The sequence below is a fragment of the Buteo buteo genome, unplaced genomic scaffold, assembly GCF_964188355.1.
Source record: "Buteo buteo unplaced genomic scaffold, bButBut1.hap1.1 HAP1_SCAFFOLD_150, whole genome shotgun sequence".
Classification (NCBI taxonomy): domain Eukaryota; kingdom Metazoa; phylum Chordata; class Aves; order Accipitriformes; family Accipitridae; genus Buteo; species Buteo buteo.
This window is the reverse complement of record NW_027439314.1, coordinates 102,501-112,500: the sequence shown is the minus strand read 5'-3', so window position 1 is coordinate 112,500 and position 10,000 is coordinate 102,501.

Below are 10,000 nucleotides of genomic sequence, written 5' to 3'. Positions count from 1 at the left end.
CACGCACGAGAACCCCCAGCCGTCTGCATCCGGCTGCCAGCCACCGGGACCGGCTGCCGCTTGCACTCTGCCCAATTCGTGCATGGGCTCCAGCTTAAGGCCGGAGAAAACGCGATGAGGTGCCGCCACCTCTAACCCGGTACAGCGCTGCAGACCTTTCCACCGAGCCCTCCTGCAACCAGGCAAGCCGGGGCAGGCCGGACACCACAGGCCGCCCACGCGTGGCTCATGCCGGCAGAAACAGGACGAGGCGCTGCGGCCTCTCACCTGTGCCATCATCGGGCCCTCGGGGGCTGGGGGGAAGCTGCGGCACGCACGAGAACCCCCAGCCGTCTGCATCCGGCTGCCAGCCACCGGGACCGGCTGCCGCTTGCACTCTGCCCAATTCGTGCATGGGCTCCAGCTTAAGGCCGGAGAAAACGCGATGAGGTGCCGCCACCTCTAAACCCGGTACAGCGCTGCAGACCTTTCCACCGAGCCCTCCTGCAACCAGGCAAGCCGGGGCAGGCCGGACACCACAGGCCGCCCACGCGTGGCTCATGCCGGCAGAAACAGGACGAGGCGCTGCGGCCTCTCACCTGTGCCATCATCGGGCCCTCGGGGGCTGGGGGGAAGCTGCGGCACGCACGAGAACCCCCAGCCGTCTGCATCCGGCTGCCAGCCACCGGGACCGGCTGCCGCTCTGCCCGCTCCAGCTTAAGGCCAGAGTCAAAGGACGAGGTGCCGCCACCTCGCCCGCCCATCACCAGGCCCTCAGGAGGCGGCGGCAGCCGCGGCGGGCTGGATGCTCACGGGCAGCTGCCCTCGCATATACCAGCGCTCCACCTTTGCCATCATCGGGCCCTCCGGGGCCGGGGGAAAGCCGAGGCAGGCTCGGCTCCACCCGGTCTTCCAGCGTTCGAGTGCCGGTGGCCGCCGCCGGCCACCGGGCTATGCCCTGCGGAATCCACCTTTGCACCTCTCGCACCACTCGGGTCAACAGCCACCGCCAGCCTGCCAGACCCTCGCAGGCGCCCGGCTGGCTTACTTGGAAAACACCGGGAGAGACCAACCGGCCGAACAGACAGAAAACGAGCCGAACCACCAGGCAAAACCACCACCACAACGGCCGCCCAGCGCTCCACTTCGCCGGCTGAGCCGTAAGCCTTGCAGCCGCTCACTAGCGCTGCTCCGTGCACGAGTCACCACTACCTCCTATAGTACGGGAGATCACGTCCCCGCCCCCGGCCGGCTCCAAGAGTGCCGTCCCTGCCCACCGGGGAGACCCGCCAATGACACCGACTTTTACGATGACGTAACTGGAGGCAGCGAAAAACAGCGACCCCTTGGCCAGCTCCGAGAAAGTGGCGGGGCTATCAGGTCTACCTCCCCGCCCCCGAAATGCGGCTAAGTCCCGCCGGAGCCGGGTAGACCTGGCGGCTCTTTTCACCGGCCGCTGCGGCAGCGACACCCCGCGTCCTCCGGGCGCCGCCGGCGGCCGCGCCGGCCTCCGGAGCCGGGTAGACCTGGCGGCCGCCCGCGGAGCCGGGTAGACCTGGCGGCTCTTTTCACCGGCCGCTGCGGCAGCGACACCCCGCGTCCTCCGGGCGCCGCCGGCGGCCGCGCCGGCCTCCGGAGCCGGGTAGACCTGGCGGCCGCCCGCGGAGCCGGGTAGACCTGGCGGCTCTTTTCACCGGCCGCTGCGGCAGCGACACCCCGCGTCCTCCGGGCGCCGCCGGCGGCCGCGCCGGCCTCCGGAGCCGGGTAGACCTGGCGGCCGCCCGCGGAGCCGGGTAGACCTGGCAGCCCTTTTCACCGGCCGCTGCGGCAGCGACACCCCGCGTCCTCCGGGCGCCGCCGGCGGCCGCGCCGGCCTCCGGAGCCGGGTAGACCTGGCGGCCGCCCGCGGAGCCGGGTAGACCTGGCGGCCCTTTTCACCGGCCGCTGCGGCAGCGACACCCCGCGTCCTCCGGGCGCCGCCGGCGGCCGCGCCGGCCTCCGGAGCCGGGTAGACCTGGCGGCCGCCCGCGGAGCCGGGTAGACCTGGCGGCCCTTTTCACCGGCCGCTGCGGCAGCGACACCCCGCGTCCTCCGGGCGCCGCCGGCGGCCGCGCCGGCCTCCGGAGCCGGGTAGACCTGGCGGCCGCCCGCGGAGCCGGGTAGACCTGGCGGCCCTTTTCACCGGCCGCTGCGGCAGCGACACCCCGCGTCCTCCGGGCGCCGCCGGCGGCCGCGCCGGCCTCCGGAGCCGGGTAGACCTGGCGGCCGCCCGCGGAGCCGGGTAGACCTGGCAGCCGTTCGGTGCCCCTTGGGCGGGGGGGGGCGGGGGGGGCAGGTGCGCCTGTTTTTGGTTCGTTTTTTTCGGTTTTTTTTTTTTTTTCTTTCTTTTGAGATTTTAGCAAATCTGATTAAAAGGGCCACCCTCTCCCGGTTCTCCCGGACGGCATTTCTTTCCCCCTCCCCTTCCCGAGTTTGAACCACTTCTACACCAAGGGAGCACGTTTAAACGTACTGTCTGATGCAAGAGTTATTTCACCTTTATTGATTCCGGCGGGAAATATTAATACAATATTAACGACAACCAGTTTTCAAAATAATTTTTGTTTCCTGACACACACACACCCCCCCCCCACCCTCGTCGTTCTCATGCACGTGCACGCACCTATTCCGAGCCGGTGGCTGCCAGGCACTTGCCAGCTTCACCACACCAGCCAGCCCCTCTGCTCCGCTGCTGCCCCCCCCCCCCCCAACCATATTCTGTCGGCGGGGTCCGGGCAGAGGTGGCAGCCCCCGGCACAAACTGCCCGGCTCCCCGGCGCGAGTTCGCTGTTCACTGGGTGCCTTCAGGACTGGTAGCCCCTTGCCAGGTTCAGGTTCGGGTCCCGGCGCTGCTGGGTGCTCGCCGACTTTTGGTTTTGGTTTTTGCGGTCTTGGGCTTTTTTTGGGGGGTTGTTTTTAATTTTTCTCCCCCCCCCCGCCTGGTTTTTTTTGGTGTTTTTTTGACGTTTTCCTTTTTTTTCATAAAATAAATACTTTAAAATACATATCTGCGATCCTGCAGGCACTGCCACCCCCCCCCCCCCGGTGACACACGCGCGCTCAGAGGCGCGCGCACACACACACACACACACACACACAGAACGCGACGCAGGCACACACAGCTACACGCACCCCTGCACCGGTGTGCTCCCCCTCCCTCCCCGCGCTGCAGTCCCGGACCTGCAGGCCAGTAGGTGCAGCCCCCCCCCCCCCCCCCTCCCCCGGCCCCACCCGATCACAGACTTTCCGGCGCCCTGGAGACGGGGGGTTGGGGGGCGGGTGGCTGGGTGGGGTGGTCTGCAGCCCGGCAACGGGGCCCCCGGAAACTGTGGTGTTTCCCGCCACGGCAACGGTCTGCTGCTCAGTCGCGGCGGCAGCAGCGGCGGGGAAAGGAGGCTAGAAAAGAGGGGGGGCGAGAGCGGCTGGCGAGCAGGCGGGGAGCCTGGCGCAGAGGTAGGCTGGCGAGGGGGGACGGTGTGTCTTTTCGGAGAAGGCTTCTGTTTGGATCGGTTGGAGTTTTATTTTTTTTACTTCTCTCCCCCGTCCCCGTCCCCGTCCCCGTCCCCCCCCCCCCCGGTCGTTTAGTTTTCCCCCCGCGGCGGGGGCGGGCAGGAGTGGAGCAGGGCGAGAGCGGCTGGCGAGCAGGCGGGGAGCCTGGCGCAGAGGCAGGCTGGCGAGGGGGGACGGTGTGTCTTTTCGGAGAAGGCTTCTGTTTGGATCGGTTGGAGTTTTATTTTTTTTACTTCTCTCCCCCGTCCCCGTCCCCGTCCCCGTCCCCCCCCCCCCCGGTCGTTTAGTTTTCCCCCCGCGGCGGGGGCGGGCAGGAATGGAGCAGGGCGAGAGCGGCTGGCGAGCAGGCGGGGAGCCTGGCGCAGAGGCAGGCTGGCGAGGGGGGACGGTGTGTCTTTTCGGAGAAGGCTTCTGTTTGGATCGGTTGGAGTTTTATTTTTTTTACTTCTCTCCCCCGTCCCCGTCCCCGTCCCCGTCCCCCCCCCCCCCGGTCGTTTAGTTTTCCCCCCGCGGCGGGGGCGGGCGGGAGTGGAGCAGGGCGAGAGCGGCTGGCGAGCAGGCGGGGAGCCTGGCGCAGAGGCAGGCTGGCGAGGGGGGACGGTGTGTCTTTTCGGAGAAGGCTTCTGTTTGGATCGGTTGGAGTTTTATTTTTTTTACTTCTCTCCCCCGTCCCCGTCCCCGTCCCACCCCCCCGGTCCTTTAGTTTTCCCCCCGCGGCGGGGGCGGGCGGGAGTGGAGCAGGGCGAGTGCGTGGCTGGCTGAGAAAGAAAGGCGGGAGCGGGGCCACGGGTGCGGCAGGATAGGGACTCGGCAGCTGGGGTTTAGAGACGGCAGGGCACCGGGGGGGCTCCCCTCTCCCGCCCGGGCACGGAGCCGGCAGGGACGCCGCAGGGTCCTAAAGTCTCCCGCCTTCCACCACCGGGGGCGGCAAGCCTGGTGGCGGAAGGGGGGAGCAGGGGCAGCCAGGCTCGGCGCGAACTGCGTGGCGGGAGGGCGGGGGGGCGGTGTGTGTGTGCGTGCAGCGGCGGGCCCGGGGTGACGGGGGTGGGGGGTGTCGGCCCGGGGCCCTGTTTCGGGCGGGGGGGGGGGGGGGGGGGGGGGCTGCGCGCGTGTGCGTTTTGAGCGCACGACTGTGAGCGGGGCAGCGGGTGGAGGGTTTGGGCTGGGGGGGGCCGGTTGCGGGGGGGGGGTGCGCACGTGTGTAGCCCCGTGCGAGTGGGTGCGGTGGCGGGCGGGAGGTGTTTGGGGCGGGGACTCGAATGGGGGGGGGCAGTGCGTGCGTGCGCGTGCGTGTGTCTAAGGGCGGGTGAGCGGCTGCAGCAGCAGGCGGTGGGCGTTCGGGCCGGGGGCCTGTTTTGGCGGGGTGCGGGCGCGCACGCAGGTGGAAATGAGAAAGATTTGTAACGGTGTCGCTAACGCCGCTTTCTCTGTTACAGCCCGGGTGGTCGGCCGCTTCGACGTCCGGCCTGCGCCCGTGCCTGCCTACGGGCGATGCGCTCGGCTCCCGGTCGGACCCGTCCCTGGCAAAGCAGCAGCCGCGTGCCTCGGCCTGGGCAGAGACCTGGGGCTCCAGGGCCCCAGCCAGGGCTGCCGGAGAGGCGCGCCGCGCTTCCGACAGAGGGGCATCAGCGGCTCCGTCGCCGGCGGGATGCGTTCGAGCGGTGAGGAAGGTCCCAGCGGCCTTAGGCGGTGGCGGGGGGCGCGCTCCTTCGGCGACGGGAGCGGGGGGGAAACGGCCCCGGGGTGGGCCGGTCAGCCGGCACGGCGGCCACGCGAGCTCGTCGTCTCCGAGGATGCTCGGCTAAGTCGGCCTCGGCCACAGGGACCGCTTGTCAGGCAGCCGACTGGCTTTCTTCAGAGGCCTGCGAGACCGCCGTCCCTCGGAGGCCAATGAACAGTTAATGCGCGATAACGCAGGGGCCGGAGAACGCTAACGTTAACCAAGAGCGTCGCAAGGTCCTAAAGGAGTGCCGCAATCAAACTTTAGGAGTCGGTAATTTATAATACTGGTGACTACTAATCGAGTCACATTCAATCCGTGACGATCCGCTGGTAGGTACGTACGTACGTACGTATTCCTTCTCCGGCTATTAACGAAGGGACGCACACCTAGCGTGCGTGAACGAATGAGTTTTGTTATTTAAGGAACTGCCAGAAAGCGTATTACCGCGTAGCGCTAAATCAGTCGGTAGGTGACGCTCCATAAACGATACAATCCAGCATCGCTCGTCAACTGTTAATAACTTCAATCGATGACGATTCATAGCGTATCGATTCTTCTGTATTCGTTTAGGAGCGGATCCCACGCCAACGGTGCCACGCGGTACCCGGACGGCCACCGACTCGTACAGAGACGAGAGAGCAGCGTCGGCGCCTCTTCCCGAAGAAGTCGTTACCGATAAAGTACACCGACTGCGGGTAACGCTTTGCTCTCACGTTTTTGACGCGTGCCTGCCTGCCTGCCTGCCTGCGTGCGCGGTAAAAGACAAGCTGTCAGACACAATAAATTTTAAGAAAGTGGAATCGCGGAGCGGTCTTAATACACTAATCAGGACCGGCCCGTAGCGCGGCCAGGGAGTGCAGGCCGACCCTGCAGCGTGGCCAGGTTTACCCGGAGACACAGGTAAGGAGGCCAGGACTACCCCGGAGCATCAGGTAGGGATACCGGGCTGACCCCCAGAGGGTCAGGTAGGGTGGCCGGGCCTACCCCGGAGCGCCTGTAGGGACCGCAGGTGTACCCCGGAGCACCGGTAGGGGTACCGGCACTACCCCGGAGGATGAGGTAGGGGCGCCAGGCCTACCCCGGAGCGTCGGGTAGGGATACCGGGCTGACCCCAGAGGGTCAGGTAGGGTGGCCGGGCCTACCCCGGAGCACCTGTAGGGACCGCAGGTGTACCCCGGAGCACCGGCAGGGGTACCGGCACTACCCCGGAGGATGAGGTAGGGGCGCCAGGCCTACCCCGGAGCGTCGGGTAGGGATACCGGGCTGACCCCAGAGGGTCAGGTAGGGTGGCCGGGCCTACCCCGGAGCGCCTGTAGGGACAGCAGGTGTACCCCGGAGCACCGGTAGGGGTACCGGCACTACCCCGGAGGATGAGGAAGGGGCGCCAGGCCTACCCCGGAGCGTCGGGTAGGGATACCGGGCTGACCCCAGAGGGTCAGGTAGGGTGGCCGGGCCTACCCCGGAGCGCCTGTAGGGACCGCAGGTGTACCCCGGAGCACCGGTAGGGGTACCGGCACTACCCCGGTGGATGAGGTAGGGGCGCCAGGCCTACCCCGGAGCGTCGGGTAGGGATACCGGGCTGACCCCAGAGGGTCAGGTAGGGTGGCCGGGCCTACCCCGGAGCGCCTGTAGGGACCGCAGGTGTACCCCGGAGCACCGGCAGGGGTACCGGCACTACCCCGGAGGATGAGGTAGGGGCGCCAGGCCTACCCCGGAGCGTCGGGTAGGGATACCGGGCTGACCCCAGAGGGTCAGGTAGGGTGGCCGGGCCTACCCCGGAGCGCCTGTAGGGACCGCAGGTGTACCCCGGAGCACCGGTAGGGGTACCGGCAATACCCCGGTGGATGAGGTAGGGGCGCCAGGCCTACCCCGGAGCGTCGGGTAGGGATACCGGGCTGACCCCAGAGGGTCAGGTAGGGTGGCCGGGCCTACCCCGGAGCGCCTGTAGGGACCGCAGGTGTACCCCGGAGCACCGGCAGGGGTACCGGTACTACCCCGGAGGATGAGGTAGGGGCGCCAGGCCTACCCCGGAGCGTCGGGTAGGGACACCGGGCTGACCCCAGAGGGTCAGGTAGGGTGGCCGGGCCTACCCCGGAGCGCCTGTAGGGACCGCAGGTGTACCCCGGAGCACCGGTAGGGGTACCGGCACTACCCCGGAGCATGAGGTAGGGGCGCCAGGCCTACCCCGGAGCGTCGGGTAGGGATACCGGGCTGACCCCAGAGGGCCAGGTAGGGTGGCCGGGCCTACCCCGGAGCGCCTGTAGGGACCGCAGGTGTACCCCGGAGCACCGGCAGGGGTACCGGCACTACCCCGGAGGATGAGGTAGGGGCGCCAGGCCTACCCCGGAGCGTCGGGTAGGGATACCGGGCTGACCCCAGAGGGTCAGGTAGGGTGGCCGGGCCTACCCCGGAGCGCCTGTAGGGACCGCAGGTGTACCCCGCAGCACCGGTAGGGGTACCGGCACTACCCCGGAGGATGAGGTAGGGGCGCCAGGCCTACCCCGGAGCGTCGGGTAGGGATACCGGGCTGACCCCAGAGGGTCAGGTAGGGTGGCCGGGCCTACCCCGGAGCGCCTGTAGGGACCGCAGGTGTACCCCGGAGCACCGGCAGGGGTACCGGCACTACCCCGGAGGATGAGGTAGGGGCGCCAGGCCTACCCCGGAGCGTCGGGTAGGGATACCGGGCTGACCCCAGAGGGTCAGGTAGGGTGGCCGGGCCTACCCCGGAGCGCCTGTAGGGACCGCAGGTGTACCCCGGAGCACCGGTAGGGGTACCGGTACTACCCCGGAGGATGAGGAAGGGGCGCCAGGCCTACCCCGGAGCGTCGGGTAGGGACACCGGGCTGACCCCAGAGGGTCAGGTAGGGTGGCCGGGCCTACCCCGGAGCGCCTGTAGGGACAGCAGGGGTATCCCGGAGCACCGGCAGGGGTACCGGTACTACCCCGGAGGATGAGGTAGGGGCGCCAGGCCTACCCCGGAGCGTCGGGTAGGGATACCGGGCTGACCCCAGAGGGTCAGGTAGGGTGGCCGGGCCTACCCCGGAGCGCCTGTAGGGACCGCAGGTGTACCCCGGAGCACCGGTAGGGGTACCGGTACTACCCCGGAGGATGAGGAATGGGCGCCAGGCCTACCCCGGAGCGTCGGGTAGGGACACCGGGCTGACGCCAGAGGGTCAGGTAGGGTGGCCGGGCCTACCCCGGAGCGCCTGTAGGGACCGCAGGTGTACCCCGGAGCACCGGTAGGGGTACCGGTACTACCCCGGAGGATGAGGAAGGGGCGCCAGGCCTACCCCGGAGCGTCGGGTAGGGATACCGGGCTGACCCCAGAGGGTCAGGTAGGGTGGCCGGGCCTACCCCGGAGCGCCTGTAGGGACCGCAGGTGTACCCCGGAGCACCGGTAGGGGTACCGGTACTACCCCGGAGCATGAGGTAGGGGCGCCAGGCCTACCCCGGAGCGTCGGGTAGGGATACCGGGCTGACCCCAGAGGGTCAGGTAGGGTGGCCGGGCCTACCCCGGAGCGCCTGTAGGGACAGCAGGTGTACCCCGGAGCACCGGCAGGGGTACCGGTACTACCCCGGAGCATGAGGTAGGGGCGCCAGGCGTACCCCAGAGCGTCGGGTAGGGACACCGGGCTGACCCCAGAGGGTCAGGTAGGGTGGCCGGGCCTACCCCGGAGCGCCTGTAGGGACAGCAGGTGTATCCCGGAGCACCGGTAGGGGTACGGGTACTACCCCGGAGGATGAGGTAGGGGCGTCAGGCCTACCCCGGAGCGTCGGGTAGGGATACCGGGCTGACCCCAGAGGGTCAGGTAGGGTGGCCGGGCCTACCCTGGAGGGTCAGGATGGGGGGCCGGGATCCATCGCCGCGTGCCCGTAGGGACAGCAGGTAGAACTCCGGCACATCACAAAGGGTTCCGCCACGGGCCCAGAGTACTGGTGGGGGAACGGGTTCTATCCCGGAACGTCGCCTGGGGACACCGGGCGTAAGGCGGAGGGTCGGGTAGGAAGGCTGGGTCTAAACTCGCGCGCCCGTAGGGACAGCAGTTTTTCCCCCGGCGTACCGGGCGGGGGTACCGGTACTGCCCCAGAGTACTGACGGGGGTACACGGGTACTGCCCCAGAGTACCGGGCGGGGGTATACGGGTACTACCCCGGAGTACCGGGCGGGCTCACGGGTACTGCCCCGGAGTACCGGGCGGGGGTATACGGGTACTACCCCGGAGTACCGGGCGGGGGTATGCGGGTACTGCCCCGGAGGAACGGGTGGAGGTATATGGGTACTTCCCCGGAGTACCGGGCGGGGGTACCGGTACTGCCCCGGAGTACTGACGGGGGTACACGGGTACTACCCCGGGGTACCGGGCGGGGGTATACGGGTACTGCCCCGGAGTACCGTGCGGGGGTATACGGGTACTACCCCGGAGTACCGGGCGGGCTCACGGGTACTGCCCCGGAGTACCGGGCGGCGGTATACGGGTACTACCCCGGAGTACCGGGCGGGGGCAGGGGTACTGCCCCGGAGTACCGGGCGGGGGTACCGGTACTACACCAGAGCGCTGGGAAGCAACGCCAGGCCTACCCCGGAGCATCAGGTAGGGATACCGGGCCTACCCTGGAGGGTCAGGATGGGGGGCCGGGATCTAACACCGCGCGCCCGTAGGGACAGCAGGCGGAACACTGGCGCGTCACAAAGGGTTCCGCCACGGGCCCAGAGTACTGGTGGGGGAACGGGTTCTATCCCGGATCGTC